A 15,173-nucleotide genomic window follows, 5' to 3' on the forward strand; every position below is an offset into this window, starting at 1 on the left:
ATATGTTTGGAATGTGCAATTGGTGTGCCTGCTGCTGTCATAAATTTTCTCAGACGCCATAAGGCACCTAAATCGTGTACTACCCCGAAGGCGTACCTAGAGTCAGTGTAGATATTAGCAGATTTACCTTTCGCTAATTCACACGCTCTCTTTAGTGCCACCAGTTCTGCCACTTGGGCCGAGTGTGGTGGTCCTAAAGGTTCGGCTTCTATGATATCTTCGTCATTTACAACAGCATAACCTCTGCATAACTCTCCAGTGTCAGTCTGTCTATGACAACTCCCATCCATGTAAAATGTCACATCTACATTTTCTAAAGGTGTATCCCATATGTCAGGTCTTGCAGTAAGGGTTTGATTCAGATATTCCATACAATCATATGCATCAATATACCTGCAGAACTCACCTGTTGCCAGCGGCTCACCTCTCTCCACCTTTTGTGCATCATGTTGCACATATGGCAAATACGTAGCTGGGTTTAACATACTGCACATTTTGATGGTGATGTTTGCAGGTGCTATTAAGGCTAGTTCCCATTTTGTGAACCTAGCTGAGAAGACATGTCTGGTTTGGGCAGAGTTTAGCAGAGCAGATACAGCATGGGGAGTATAGACAATCATATCATGGCCTAGTACCACATCCTCACTCTTACTGACCAATAGAGCAGTTGCTGCCACACTTCTTAAACACGTTGGGAGTGATCTTGCCACAGTGTCCAATTGTGCACTGTAGTATGCTACGGGCCTACTGCCATCACCATGTTTTTGTGTGAGGACACCTGCTGCACACCCATCAGCTTCTGTACAATACAAATCAAAAGGTTTTTTCATAGTCAGGTATTCCCAATGCAAGTGCTCTTGTCAGACTATCCTTAAGATTAAGGAAAGTCTGCTCTGATTCCTCTGTGTGTATGACACGATCGGGCTTTGAAGAAGAGACTAAGGACCTCATTCAGAGCCGGTCGCACAGAGCGTGTGGTCGGTCTGAATGAAGGGAGGATGTCTTGAATTTTCAAGACGTCCTCCTTTGCGGTGGTAAGGCTGTGGGTTAACACCCACAGCCTTACGACCGCCTAAGGTGATGGTCGCGATGGTCAAGACCATCGCGACCATCGGGGCTTATGACGAGACCCTAGGGTAGGGTCTCCCTTGTCGTAAGCCCCGGAGAGCTTTCGGCTCTGTCTGAGCCGGAAGCTCTCCACTGACATCACTAGTGATGTCAGTGGGGCCGCCCCCAAACGGTAGGCGTTCCCATGGGAACGCCCCCATTTGGGCTGCCACCCCCCCGGCCCACCTTCCAAATGGGGTGAGCTGTCAATCAACATCGACAGCTCGCCCCCTTTGGATCATGCACATGCTCTGTGGGGGGCCATCGACCCGGTCCGAGCGCATTGGCGCTAACGACCGGGTCTGAATGATCCCCTAAGTCCTGTAAAGGCAAGGCCAAAATAGAAAAACCTGGGATCCACATTCTGCAATATCCACACATTCCCAAGAAGGTACGAATTTGCTGTTTGGTTCTGCGGCAGTGTCATGTTCTGTATGGCCTGGATTCTGTCGTTTGGGAGATGTTGTAACTCCTGAGTTAGGCAGTGTCCCAAATATTTAACCCTGGACTGGCATGGCTGTAGTTTGTCCTTAGCAACCTTGTGTCCTGTTTGTGAGAGATGAAGCAACAAAATTTTAGTATAATTTAAACATGACATAAACGAATCAGAACATAACAATAAATTGTTCACATATTGTATTAGAACAGATCCATTGGCAGGTTGAAAAGATTGTAAACAGTCGTGTAAGGCCTGGGAAAAGATACTGGGGCTGTCTATGAAACCCTGGGGCAAGCATGTCCATGTGTATTGTACAGGATTGCTGTGTGGGTTGAGCGGGAGGGAAAGGTGGTGGGTATGGGTAATGAAATTGAGGGAAATATGGTGATTGTGGATAGTATGGGTGTTGTGGTTGTGTGTGATAAGTGGGGTGACGACGTGTAGCTGTGCAGGTGCAGGTGTGTTTGGCTGTGATGTTACAGTCATTCCTTCTAGAGCTTGAATACTAACAGCCATTAGTTTCTCGCTCTGGGTCTCTCTCTTTTTAGAGATGTTACATTTTCCTTATGATTACTTAAGAGAGGGTACAAATTACTTGTTACATTTTTATGTTTTTTTTTCAACAACTGTACCTGCACCCCCGTCCGCATAGGTCGGCGGTGATGCGCGTGAACCACTGGCAATACCTTCCACAACACTACCTTGCTGCTCACGGCACAGACGCACCGCAGTTTAGGGCTGTGGGTGTACTTTCCGGTAACGTGCTCGCGATGCTAGTTTGCGTTGCTTGCACACCTTTAAGCCACGCATCCCCTTCATGCTGCCATCATTTTAAACACTCGTTATATTTTACCTTTTTCACTCGAGAATGCACCATAGTGAATGCTATCTCGGACATTGTTCAATACATCCTTTTCAAAGCTACCAATTCTGGGAAACGGTCTAACACTCTTCATCGTCATCTTAAACCATACATCACAGTACCTAATTGCATAAGCACCGTACTTAGTATGCATAATACGGCGTGCCGACCCGAGCGGCGCTTCCAACAGCAGCACATCATTGTCTAACATCTCTACTGTTTGCGTGGCTCCCATTCTGGGAAAACCCCTACGTTTTTCAATAAAGATTTAAACCGGCGAAAGACGCTCAAGACACTTTCACTTACCTGTGGACATCTTGGAAACAGGGCATATCCACAAACCCTATGGAAGAATATCTAGATGCCTCCACGCACCTATGGAAGAAGCTGCTTCCACGCTGAATCCCTTTTTGACTACCTTTCAACTGCTAGGGGGTAATACTTACCCTTTCTTTTCCAGTTGATTTCATCCACCCTCTCTTCAGTTCACAATCACAGTTTAGCCAAAACTATGCAGTTCAATTACAGTGCTCAAATAAGCCTAACTGATTACTGAATACTGTAATCACACTGAGAGCCGAACCATAAAAAAATAACAACCAAATGGTAAGCTACTACCGAGTCACTAGGCAGTCTCCTACACCTAGCACTTAAGGGTCCTATGAGACCCTTAACAATCTAGGAACCGTGTTACACCCTAAACCAACAAATGCTCACTGTTACACACTTTTTTCCTGCGCAGAAAAAGAATACATGTTCACCCAGCTATTGGCAACACTGATAATGCAATCTCTACAGCTTTGTTTAAAACACGTGGCAGCAATACAGGAATTACGTATATGCTATTGTGCGACTAGTCGCATACACAATAATGCGACTACTACACAACACGTATTATGACTTTAACGCTATAATGCGACTTAGCCGCATACACAATAATGCGACTTCCCCTTTTTAACACACAAAACAAAAAAAAAACTATTGATGAAGGAAAACAAACTTTTTCCTCCCTCGTCCCTGGATTCTCAATCAGTGCTCCTAAAGCCACAATAACAGGTAGTGCACTCTCAGCAACAACAGTGGTAACAGATTTCGAAGGCACAATGCGTTCTCCTGTTAGGCGCCTCCACCCTTTTGCTGAGACATCGCTACCGAGTGTTACCGAGATACCGGTGGCGTGATTCACACTGCGAGCCCCCAACTATTGATACCTACTTTAAACCTCTATGCGATCCTATCTATAGCTTCTAAATCCTGCCTATACCTTCTAGAATTGTTGCAATTTAGCGTAATGAGTTGCACCGTAAATAAATGCCTTCAGACTTTGAATGTGGTTTCAAAGCACAAAAAGTTATTATTCAACATAAAAACAGATGGTTACATGCTGTGATCTAAAGACAATTAGCGCAAATAAATCATACAGACCCAAGGTACAGTTGTTATATACGCACGTGCTCTGGGCCCAGGTACCGACATCAGCATTAGAAACCTCCGTCAACAGCACAGCAAGAAGATTCACAATTGGGGTCAGAGAGCGCACTAATATACTCTTTCAGGGATTGGCAATTCAATAGACAAGTTTGGCATGATTCCATTGGTTCTTCTTAAAGGTGTTTCTGTTACAGGATCGTTTTAAGGACAATTTCAAATGGACACAAACAACCTCCAACCGCCCTTTGTATCCTTTTTCCCGCTGCATGCAAATCTAAGCTGCTAACATTACAGAGTACATTTTAATGTTTTAACTCTCTATAGTCCATAGTTTGCAGACGTCTGTTCTGATCTGCTCACCGATGATACCGGAAATCTGTGGAGACACAGTGGATCAGTACAACACCAGACACGGTCTGCTTACCATGTACTAAACCTTAGATATCAAATAACCTTTATTTCACAACATTAATAATCACTGAATAAACCTTGAATATTACACTTTAATACTAGGGAACCTTTCATGTAAGTGTGCAGTGTGTAAGTATTGGGGAATTGGCAAGTTAGCGTTGTGCGACTATGTGTTTTGTGGAGTACACTATGGTGCGTGTCTTGCAGGGATAATTAGTTTATATATTTTAGCGACTGTCTGTATTTGTATGGTGAGGACTTTTAACTTCTTTCCATTTGCGTGGGAATCACACGACGCTAAATAATAGCATCGGCGTATGTACTTATAGTGGCGAGTTTCACTAAAATGGCTCTGGGCGGCCATTTGCAAAATGGCATCTCATTGCCATTTGCAAAATGGCGTTGTGCAGATCTAATTATTAATCGATACTGTCTCAGCCAATTATCCGGCTTCGACAGAACCGTGACTTATCAGACCATGCCACATGTTGCCAGTCCTCCAGGGTCCGATTAGTAACTTCTACATTTATATAACAAAATAGGGAAAAACAACCAGTCAGCGCTAATAGTGGTCCAATAAAATATTTAGATTATTATGTGATTCAGACAATTATATAAAGAGGCAGTTTTCTTTGAACATGAGCTGCAATTCTATTATTTTCTTTCTTAGTGATAGTGGCCGGAGGTGCCTACTGCATACTTGTCACCTCTCCCTGATTGTCAAGGAGGCTCCCTGAAATAGTAGCAATCTCCCTGATTGCACCTTACCCCCAATATGTAGCTGTTTTATATATATATATATATATATATATGTGTGTGTATAATATACGTTCAAATAGAATAATTTCTTCTTCAGGGTCCATAGGGCTACACAGGGAGATAATGGGTGTAGGTGGGACCTGGAGGACTGGACACCAACAGTAAAGCTTTTTAATCCCAGGATGCTCCAGTCCTTCCCCCCTATACACCGCCCTGCCTGAGGGCAACTCAGTTTCGTTTGTGTTCGGCAGGAGCTGGATCACCATTTTTAACAGTGGGGTTGCTTCAAGCAGCCCAAGCTTATTTTTATGATTTATTTTTATTTCTAGTGTTTTGACTACTGAGCAGCAGCAAAACACTGTCCCTTGGAAGTCTGCGCTGCTGCTCCATCACCCCTCCGCGGTGCTGTGACACCAAGCCCCCGCTAGGTACTCCCAGCGGGGCTCTGTGGGGGACTAGCTAGCAGGCTCCCCTGACCCCAGACTGCAGTCCAGAATCCAGGGAACAGGTAAGGTGGACCCCCGATTGCGGGGGCCAGCGTCTTTACACAGTCTAGCCTCCAGTCTCAGGAGATGGACTATAGGCACTGATGTGGACACTGGTGCGCCCACGACTCCACTAGACCACCGGGGCTTTAATATACTAGCGCAGGACATATTTAGAGGCCAGGGGACCCGGTGGTTAACGTCAGCACGGGGAGAAGGTGCTCTCCCTGTAGTCCCTCCCCCAGTTCAGGGCGCCATTCCATTGCAGTCTTACTGTTCCCTGAGCTGCTCCTCCCTCACCCTCCGCCACTCAGATGCACGAGAGCCATTTTCTACTTCACAGGTCTACGGGAACGTTTGATCCAGTCATCCCTGTATACCTCTCCCACGGGCCAGGTTATACAGTGCTATATCCTACCAGCCACTGTAGTCTGTGTAGTTGATTGTAGTGCCAGTTGCAGATATATAGTGTTTTTTTCTGCATTTGTATGTGACTTGTGCTAGCACTGATCTCTACTTTCTGTACTGTCCAGATTATACCTTTCCCTTTATTCTAATATACCCTGACATACTAAAGTATAGGGGGTTCATTGTACCTCACATCGCCTCTATATTTGTGAGGGCTGTCACATACTATATAGCACGGTTGCACACTACACTGACATATTACACATACTGCAGGGTGTTCACTGCACTGTATCATACTGTGTATTTTATTCTTGTGGCTATGTCTGGCAGAGGAAAGAATAATAAGCAGGCTGATGCTGCTCCTACTCTGGTGTCTTGTAAGTCCTGCTCAGCGGGCTTAGCCCCAGAGCACCTCATTCAGGATGGTCTTTGTACTAATTGTTACACAGCCTCAGGTCCCTCAGCCCCGGTGTCCCCTCCTCGTGACCCACTGGGCAGCCTTTTCTCAGGTGCTGGCAAAGATTGTGGACCACTTAGCAGTCCCTGTGGTACCCCCCCTGTGGGATGGCCACAGTAAGTACTCCCTGCAAATCCTTTGCCTCCCCCATGGGTAGACGTACTTTCTACCTCAGTACAGAGTTTGGCTAATACCTCTACAGTTTTTCAGCAAATGCTGCAAAAGGAAAAGACTTTACCTACTAAACGTGCTGTGTTATCTTCCAAGGCCACCCAGTTATCTGATTTTGATGTATCATCTGGGGAGGCAGAAGACGCAGACCTCTCTCACTCTGACTCTGTCTCAGGAGACGAGGAGCCACCCTCTAAATTAAATATACCTGCTCTTGTGAGAGCTGTAAAATCTATTTTACAAATAGAAGAGGAAAAACCTGCTCCTAAGAGTAAACAACCGCTTTTTAAATGATAAAAGGTAGTTTTACCAGAGTTCCCCTCACTCTGAACAGCTATCTGATCACATGAACGAAGCATGGAATATGCCCAGTAAAAGGTTTCAAATTCCAAAATGTTTAAGTTCCCTTTACCCTCTTCCAGCTACTGATTGCACTAAATGAGAATTTCCCCCAGCAGTGGATTCTCATGTAGTGTAACACATCTGGTTAAAAGTACCACCTTACCCATCCATACTGCAACCTCCTTGAAAGAGACTACAGATAGACGTATAGAAGTTTGTCACAAATCCATATACTCTCTTACAGGAGCTATTACTCATCATGCTAGGGCTACGGCCTGGGTGGCAAAAGCCATTGAGAATTTGGTAGAGGCCCTAGAAGAGACATTTCCCCCTGATGCTTCAAGGGAACTACTATCCTACATATCTCACATTAGAGATGCAGCCTCCTACTTGGGAGAAGCAGCTATGGATACGGCTCTCCTTCCCTCCAGGATATCTGCCACTTCGGTAGTGGCCTGCCATATTGTTGGGCTCCATTCCTGGAAAACAGATTCAGACTGAAAAAGGGCTCTGGAGTCTCTTCCTTATTCTGCAGATATCCCATTTGGTCCATCATTAGATAAAATTGTGACTACTTTGGCAGCTTCCAAGATGATGTTCCTGCCCTCTCCATATAATACAAATCCTCAGATGTCATCATTTCGGTCCTTTCGCCCTCAAGGAAAAGCTAAGGGTCTGTCCTTTCCACGGCAGCAGGCATCAGCCAAGGCCTCCAAGCCTAGGGCCAAACAAGCCTGGGCTACTAGACGTCCACCTGCCAAGTCTGAGGACCAGCCTACAGCCTGATGGGGTGGGCCTCTACCTGGGGGCTCTCAGGGTGGGAGGCTGACTTATTCAATTCGCCCAGTTTTGGCGTCCGACCACAACAGATGCCTGGGTAATAGAAGTGGTCTCCCATGGATATGCCCTATCCTTTCTAAGATGACCCCCGCAGCAGTTCTTTTGCAGAGGACCTCCATCAGATCCAAGCAAGGCCCTGCTGCTCCAAAAAGCCAGTCAGTCCTTACTGAATTCAGGCGTAATAATTCCGGTCCCCTCCTCACAACAAGGCAAGGGCTATTCTACCCTTTTCCTGGTTCAGAAGCCCAACAGGTTTCATCGGCCAATCCTCAACCTCAAATCTCTGAACAAGCTTATCAGGGTGCCCAGGTTTCGTATGTAAACCCTCCGCTCTATTATCCTAGTGAAGGAGCCTGGGGATTTATGGTGTCTCTGGACATTCAGGACGCTTACCCACATGTACCTATAGTGCCTTCTCATCAACAATGTCTCTGGTTTTCTATCCTGCAACAGCATTACCAAATTCATGCTCTATTGTTTGGCCTCTCAACGGCCCCTCGGGTCTTTACCAAAATCATGGCAGTTATGGCGGCCTACCTTCGTCGTTAAAGGATCAGACTACTCCTAGACTTAGATGACCTCTTGCTGTTGGCCAGCTCCCCAGAGATTCTTCACCGCCATCTGCAGGTAACCATTGCCTTCCTACAAATGCACGGTTAGCTGATCATCTCGAAAAAAGTCTTCCCTGACACCTTCTGAAATAATGGTACATTTAGGAGCCCTCTTATACTCTCAGGTTCAGAGAATCTTCCTAGGGGGCACAGTCCTGTTGATAGCTCTGGCTTGGCCCAGGCGCCATTGGTACTCCGATCTTCAAAGTCTCTCCATTGATGTTCCTCTTCAACTTCCTCTACGAGTAGACCTGTTGTCTCAGGGTCCTAGGCTACATCCGGACCTAGCCTGTCTGTCATTAACGGCTTGGCCCTTGAGACATCCCTCCTAACGGCTAAGGGATTTTCCAGCTCTGTGCTCCAGACCATGCTCAGTGCCCGTAAACCGGCCTCAGCCAGAATTTATCACAGAATATGGCATACATATTTCCAATGGTGTGCTCCGAGAAGCTATGACCCTCGTGTTTTTAAGGTGTCTAGAATTCTTTCCTTTCTTCAGGCTGGATTGGATCTAAGCTTCCGCCTAGCATCTCTGAAAGTGCAGGTCTCTGCTTTGTCCATCTGGTTCCAGCGCAGACTTGCTCCTATACTGGATGTTCACACCTTCCTGCAAGGTGTTCTTTGTAAACAGCCTCCCTTTGTCCCTCCTGTGGCTCCATGGGATTTGGCAGTGGTGCTCCAAGCACTTCAGGAACCTTCATTGGGACCCCTGGAATCAGTGGATGTCAAGTGGCTCACTGCGAGAACTCTGTTTCTTCTGGCTATCGCATCTGCCCATTGGGTATCGGATTTCGGGGCGCTTTCATGTCGCTCCCGCTTTTTAATCTTTCATCGGGAGAGGGCTGTTCTTAGAACACACCCGGGCTTCCTTCCCAAGGTGGTTTCTCGTTTCCAAAAAATGGAAGAATGCGCAATGGAATATGGCAATGATATATTGAAAAATTAAATTGGCTATAGCATAACTTGCGCTAGCTAAAACTGTGGCAAGACATGCTAGGAAGTGTAGTTTTACAGCACCTGGAATGCCACACGTTACCTACCCCAGTCTTAAATGATAATGGATTTATTCCTCTCGCCCATTGCCATAGACCCAGGTGTTTCAAAATTCAGATATGTACTATTGTCAATTACAATTATTATTATTACAGTAGATATATTAGTTCCAACATTACAATTAAGAACATTGGGCCTGATTCATTACGGATTGCTATTGCGATCGCAGCTGCGATTACGCACGCAGGTCTGCTGCGAAAATATGCTAATGACTGCAATCGCAAAGCCATTACAGAGACGACCAAAGCCACCATAGAGACGCCCACTACAGCATTCGCACAACCGTAATACTTAGCAATCCTGCTTATACATCGGGAACATTGAGTAACATCGGCCCCTCACGCACAATTACAATAGGTCTGACTTGACTCAGAATTTGCTAACCTTGTTGCACACAGTGAGCACTGAAGCTACGTATGCCATCACCGTGGCTAATTTATGTTCCCTCCAAGGTTCCTGCAGCACACCTTGAAAAAGACGTAACTGTTGAAACGCATTGGTGGTCTGGAAGGACGGCTGGGTGCCTCAGGAACCTTGGAGGGAGCAGGGTACAGGCAGGAGAAGATGAAGGGTACCCAGGCTTTATTCACCCCTTATGCTTATACATGTAACTTTCAAAAAAGGTCAATTGCGGTACGAGGCCACTTTTCACCTCTGTTATTGTTGTATTTATTGATGTATGAATAAATCATGTTGAAGTTTTTACTCTATGAGATGCCTCTCATAATGTGGATCTCGTTAATGAATGGTGGTAAAGGGAGAACGCGGTGAAGTGTTGGAGGTGTATTTGGAAAATATGGAATAGCCCTCCCAATGTCCAGTACAGGACTGTTGATTTAGTTTCATATGTTGGAAATAACACACACGAGCGACATTCAGAACATTTGAAGTATTCTTTTTCTTTTTTTTTTTACTTCCTTTCAAGTGTTGGATATAACACGCACTTAAGTGGCATTCAGAACTTTTATTATTTAGTATGTCATTTTGTGTGTGGTCCTGATGATGCGGTCTTTACCCTGAAAACGTTTGACCGTTGACCATTATATTGGCTTGTTGCTATATGCTGTCTCCGAGTGCCATTTATTTTTGAAGATATAATTATTTCATTATTTATTTATTTTCCCTATCCTAAGTGGAGGAGCGCTTTGTTCTTTTTTATTGATTCATTTGTGATTGGTGTTTGTCACTGTTTAGAGCTGCACATAATTTTGGTTTGCTGGTGATCAGATCTAATTTTATATTATATAGCTGTACAGTGTATTGCTACTGCAAGACCATCAGTCTGTCTGTATGTGCCCAGAGGATGTCACTTGGTTTAGCCACTTAGATGCTATCACCTCAATTAATTTTTATGATGGGCAACTTCATCCTTAGCTGCATGCCCCTGCTGCAATATGGCAGTCTTTAAAGATTAGGCAGTTAATTAAACGTTAGCTCTAATGTTCGGGGTTACCACAAGACTTCAGTTCACAGAGGCTCTTTATCTCCATGCACCACTCTGCTGGGCTGGTCTCCATGCCTGGGACTGCCTCCTCTACAACCAGCGAATCTCCCCCAGTCATAGGTGCTCTGATGTACTGGTGGGCAGTCTTCCTGGTAAGCAGTGTCACAAATTCTGACACTCGCCTCTCTGGAAGATGGGTGCCTTAACATTACTGATGGACCCACTTATCACCACCTATGGGGATCTCTCCGGTGCTCTCTCTTGTTACCACACTGCTCAGTTCCCTTGTCAGGTAAGCTGCTGCTACTCCGCTAACTTGCCCACTCCAACCACCTCCAGGACTTTTCCTCCTTCGTGCATCTGCACAATGTCACAGAAGCTAGACTTAGCTCAGGTGCCGCATAATAAGCAGAGAGAAGAGGGCAGGAGGGAGTATGAGCCTGATTCAAAGATGCATTCGATGCCGTATGCAGTGGAGCGATTTTTTCTGTCACTTCATCAAAGCCACAGTGCGCATGTGCAGCAATTGATTAGCGACAGCGGTCGCAGAAAGGATTTATGTGCAAAGTCAGTGACAGGTAGTCAGCATTTGGGAGAGGTAACGGGGTGTTTAGAAAAATGCAGGCACGTCGGGACTGTTTTCTGAGCGAGCCCTAGTGAGCCTATGCAATTCGGTTTGCAGCTGTAGAGACCTAAGCATCTTCGGTGAGGCACTCATTCTGAGGCAGCAAAGACTTGCTCAGAGGTTCAATGTGCCACCGATATGTGACCTTTTTCAATGTTGTACATAAGCGGTGGAAGTGAGACAGTAAGGTGGATGTTTCTCTGCTCCATCCCTAGGATGTGCTGTGGTTCACCTCATGGACTGCTACACCATACAGCTGCTTCCCTGGCTGCCTAATGGTCAGAGCGGGCTCCTTTTATTCACATCAGTCAGGTCTTTAGTTTGTATATTACAATTAGAGCATATCTAGTTTAAAGTTGCAATATATTTTTACACCACTAGATGGTGCGTGTATCTTCTGCATACCTTTCTTGTTGATTGCAGCTAAAGGCTTCCTATTTAAAAGATACTTAAGTACCTTGTTTTCTTTTGGGTAACAAAGAAATCCAGGAGTTTACAGTAAATCTAGTGGTTTGAAATCAACCAGAAAAATCTCCAAAACAATGTTAATGTTAGCAATTTTAATAATAATTAAAAACTCTGTTGAACATTTTCAGTATTTTTCACCTATCTCACAATATTGGGATTCTCAGGTTTATATAAAAATACCTGTCATGGCAGACCAAGCGAAATAGACCTGTCCTGGCAAATAAAAAACTGGCTTGCAGTGTGCTCTTGTTGTCATCTTACGCAACTTGGGTATACAGTGTACACCATACTTGCCTACTTTATAGACCAGGGGTTCCCAACCATGGTCCTCAGGGCACACCAACAGTCCAGGTTTTAAGGATCGCCATACTTGAGCACAAGTGTCTTAATAAGTACTGCAGTTAATTTGATTTGACCATCTGTGTTCAAGCATGGATATCACTAAAACCTGGACTGTTAGTGTGCCTTGAGGACCGAGGTTGGGAAACACTGTTAAAGACGTTTCCGGGAGCAGCCTTGAGAGCTGCTGGTAGAGGCCGGTTCGGGGGGCAGGACGGACTGATGATGCAATTAGGCCCCACCCATTGCCCGGAAAAGTCAGCGAATCTCGTAGCCGCGAGGAGGGGGCGAGGCTAAATGACGCAAATTGCACTGTTTAGCTCCGCCCCTCCTCACGAACCCGCGACTTCCCGATTAAATCTAGGAAGTGGGCAGGATGTGGGAGATCTGCCTACACTTCAGGGGTGCAGGGGGCTACCCGTAAAATCATGAGCCTCCCACTACTTCCGGGAGTGTAGGCAAGTATGGTATACACTGAAGTACCAAAAGTCATGGGATAGATGTTTATTATCGTGCAGGACTCCCTCTAACCCAGGGAAATGCAGCAACTCGACATGGCATCGATTCCACAAGTGGATGGATGACCTCTGGACAGATGTTGACCCATGCCGTCTGGATAGCTTCCCACAGCTACCTGGTATTTGAAGGTGCAGAATCTTGGATGCAAATGAACCTCCCCACCACATCCCATAATTGCTCAACTGAGTTCACGTTCAGAGAACGTGGATGCCACACCATTCATCTGAATTTTCCAGAATGTCCCTTGAACCAATTCTGGATAATTTGGCACTGATGATACGGTGCATTATCCTGCTGGATTATTCCATTGTTGTGGGGGTACATGAAGTCTATGAAGGACAAGAAATGCAACATAGTGGTTATTGGTCAACTAAGTGTTCAGATGGAAAGCAGACTGAACCCATGCCACATGAACACACCCACACCATTATGAAACCACCACCAGCCTGCACAGTGCCTTGTTGACAACTTGGATCCATGGCCTCATGGAGCTGCACCACACCAGAACCCTACCATCAGCCCGAAACAACTGGAACCGTAACTCATCGGACCACGCCACATGTTGCCAGTCCTCCAGGGTCCAATTATCAATGTCACAAGCCCAGGTGAGGCGCTGTGTCCAGTGTCATAGTGTTAACAGGGACACACTGGTGGGTCTTCTGCTCCCATATCCCATGGAAGCTAAAGAACGCTGCACTGACCTGCTGGATATGCATCTGGTACATTCTGCCTTGAATGTGGAAGTGGTTTGAGCCAGTGTAGCTAGTCTGTTACCACGAACAATTCTGCCCAGATGCCACTGGTCACAATCATTAAGCACTGCTCTGTCCACGGTGGGTGGTAATGCCTTCCATGAGGTATTCCCAGTACACATGTGACACCGAAGATCGAGGAATGTTGAATGTCCACACAACTTCGGAAATGGAATGTCCTATCTGTCGGGCACACGCTACCATGGCTCCGATTCACGTTGCTTTGCTATGTGCAGCCTAGCTGGTGTTCAAATTGACTCATGAAATGTCAAATTACAACTGATGCAGGTCTGGGCATTTCCAAGACCTCACAGTATGGTGATGCCACCTACCATTACCTTTGCATACTGCTTTCCTATGACTTTTGCCACTTCAGTGTATTTACTATTCGTCAGTTTGTCAAAGCCACCGATGATTGGCAGCTTTGACTGACAGTTTTAAAACAGCGTATAAAGGAAAAGGGAGAGATTCCGCACAGAAGCAAAAAAATTTTTTTAGAAAATACTAGAAAATATTATAACCAACCATATTACATTTATAGATAGAAATCATCATAACTCAATGTTGGTGGTGCTCCCACAGCCTAAAACAGTATATATTCAAACACAAAGAGAAAAGTAAGGCTCTTTGTTGGGGCACACTTAGAAGAATTGTTCAAAGGTATTACATTTTAAAAAATTAACTTTTTTTATAAGTATTAAAATAGTGTTTAGAGGTACCAATAATAACAAATATAAATAGATTGGCGAAAATATTTATTAGGACAATTTCTGCAATTCACATACCACATAAGAAAAGTAGTGAATATACTATAATGAAATAGGTAAATACCATAGATATTGGTATACAAGTAACACCATGTACCGTCCTATTAACCCCAATAAAACAGTGCAAATATTTTTATCCTACAGTACCAGGTCTTCCTAGACGGTCTCCCATACTAGTACTAACCAGGCTTTTACCGTATCGCTTCCAAGATCAGACGGGTTTGGGCATGATCAGTAAAATATGACTGTAGGTTTAATTGGTGTCACTGTAAGTACTTGGGGATCTGCCCTTTGCACATGACATATACTTGTAGAAGAAATGTAGGACTGTTTCCAATTGATAGGTGATAAATTTCAAAAGAAGGAATGCAACAGCATACCTTACTAGTGATGCACACATAACATAGTAAATAGTATAACTGAGAGTATTGAAGATAACATCGATGTGCAGCACATATGATAGAAATCCTAAATCAAATAATATTAAGCAATGAAAGAAAAAAAGAAGAAAAGAGACATTGGTAAATGTACTTCGTATGTTAATCAAATTAAATTGAGAGCAACCCCCAAATGTATTTTAAGCTACATATATGTACTCAGCATATAGGATATCAACACCCTGTTTAAACTGGATAAAGAATACTAGGGTTAAATATCCCACATACATATCAAGAGTACAAATTTAGGTTTTAGAGCAAGAAAAATTAACATTTAGTCAGCATAAAGAAAGAAACATCATATATATACCAGTTCATCAAATAGCAATTACAGCCTCAATAATCAGCTAACCAAATTTATTGATCTATCCATATGTTGCAACCTAATCAAAATTATAAGGTTGTCAGACCAATTAATCAGCTGTTGGCTGAATAAATACAATGAA

General features: G+C 44.6%; 1 pseudogene; it reads right to left on the bottom strand.

Annotated features, from left to right (window-relative positions):
* Positions 1-14,425: 14,425 nt before the first annotated feature.
* On the bottom strand, positions 14,426-14,543 carry LOC148473209 (5S ribosomal RNA; annotated as a pseudogene).
* Positions 14,544-15,173: the final 630 nt, after the last annotated feature.

This window comes from Taudactylus pleione, unplaced genomic scaffold (assembly GCF_031769625.1).
Source record: "Taudactylus pleione unplaced genomic scaffold, aTauple2 ptg000959l, whole genome shotgun sequence".
NCBI lineage: Eukaryota > Metazoa > Chordata > Amphibia > Anura > Myobatrachidae > Taudactylus > Taudactylus pleione.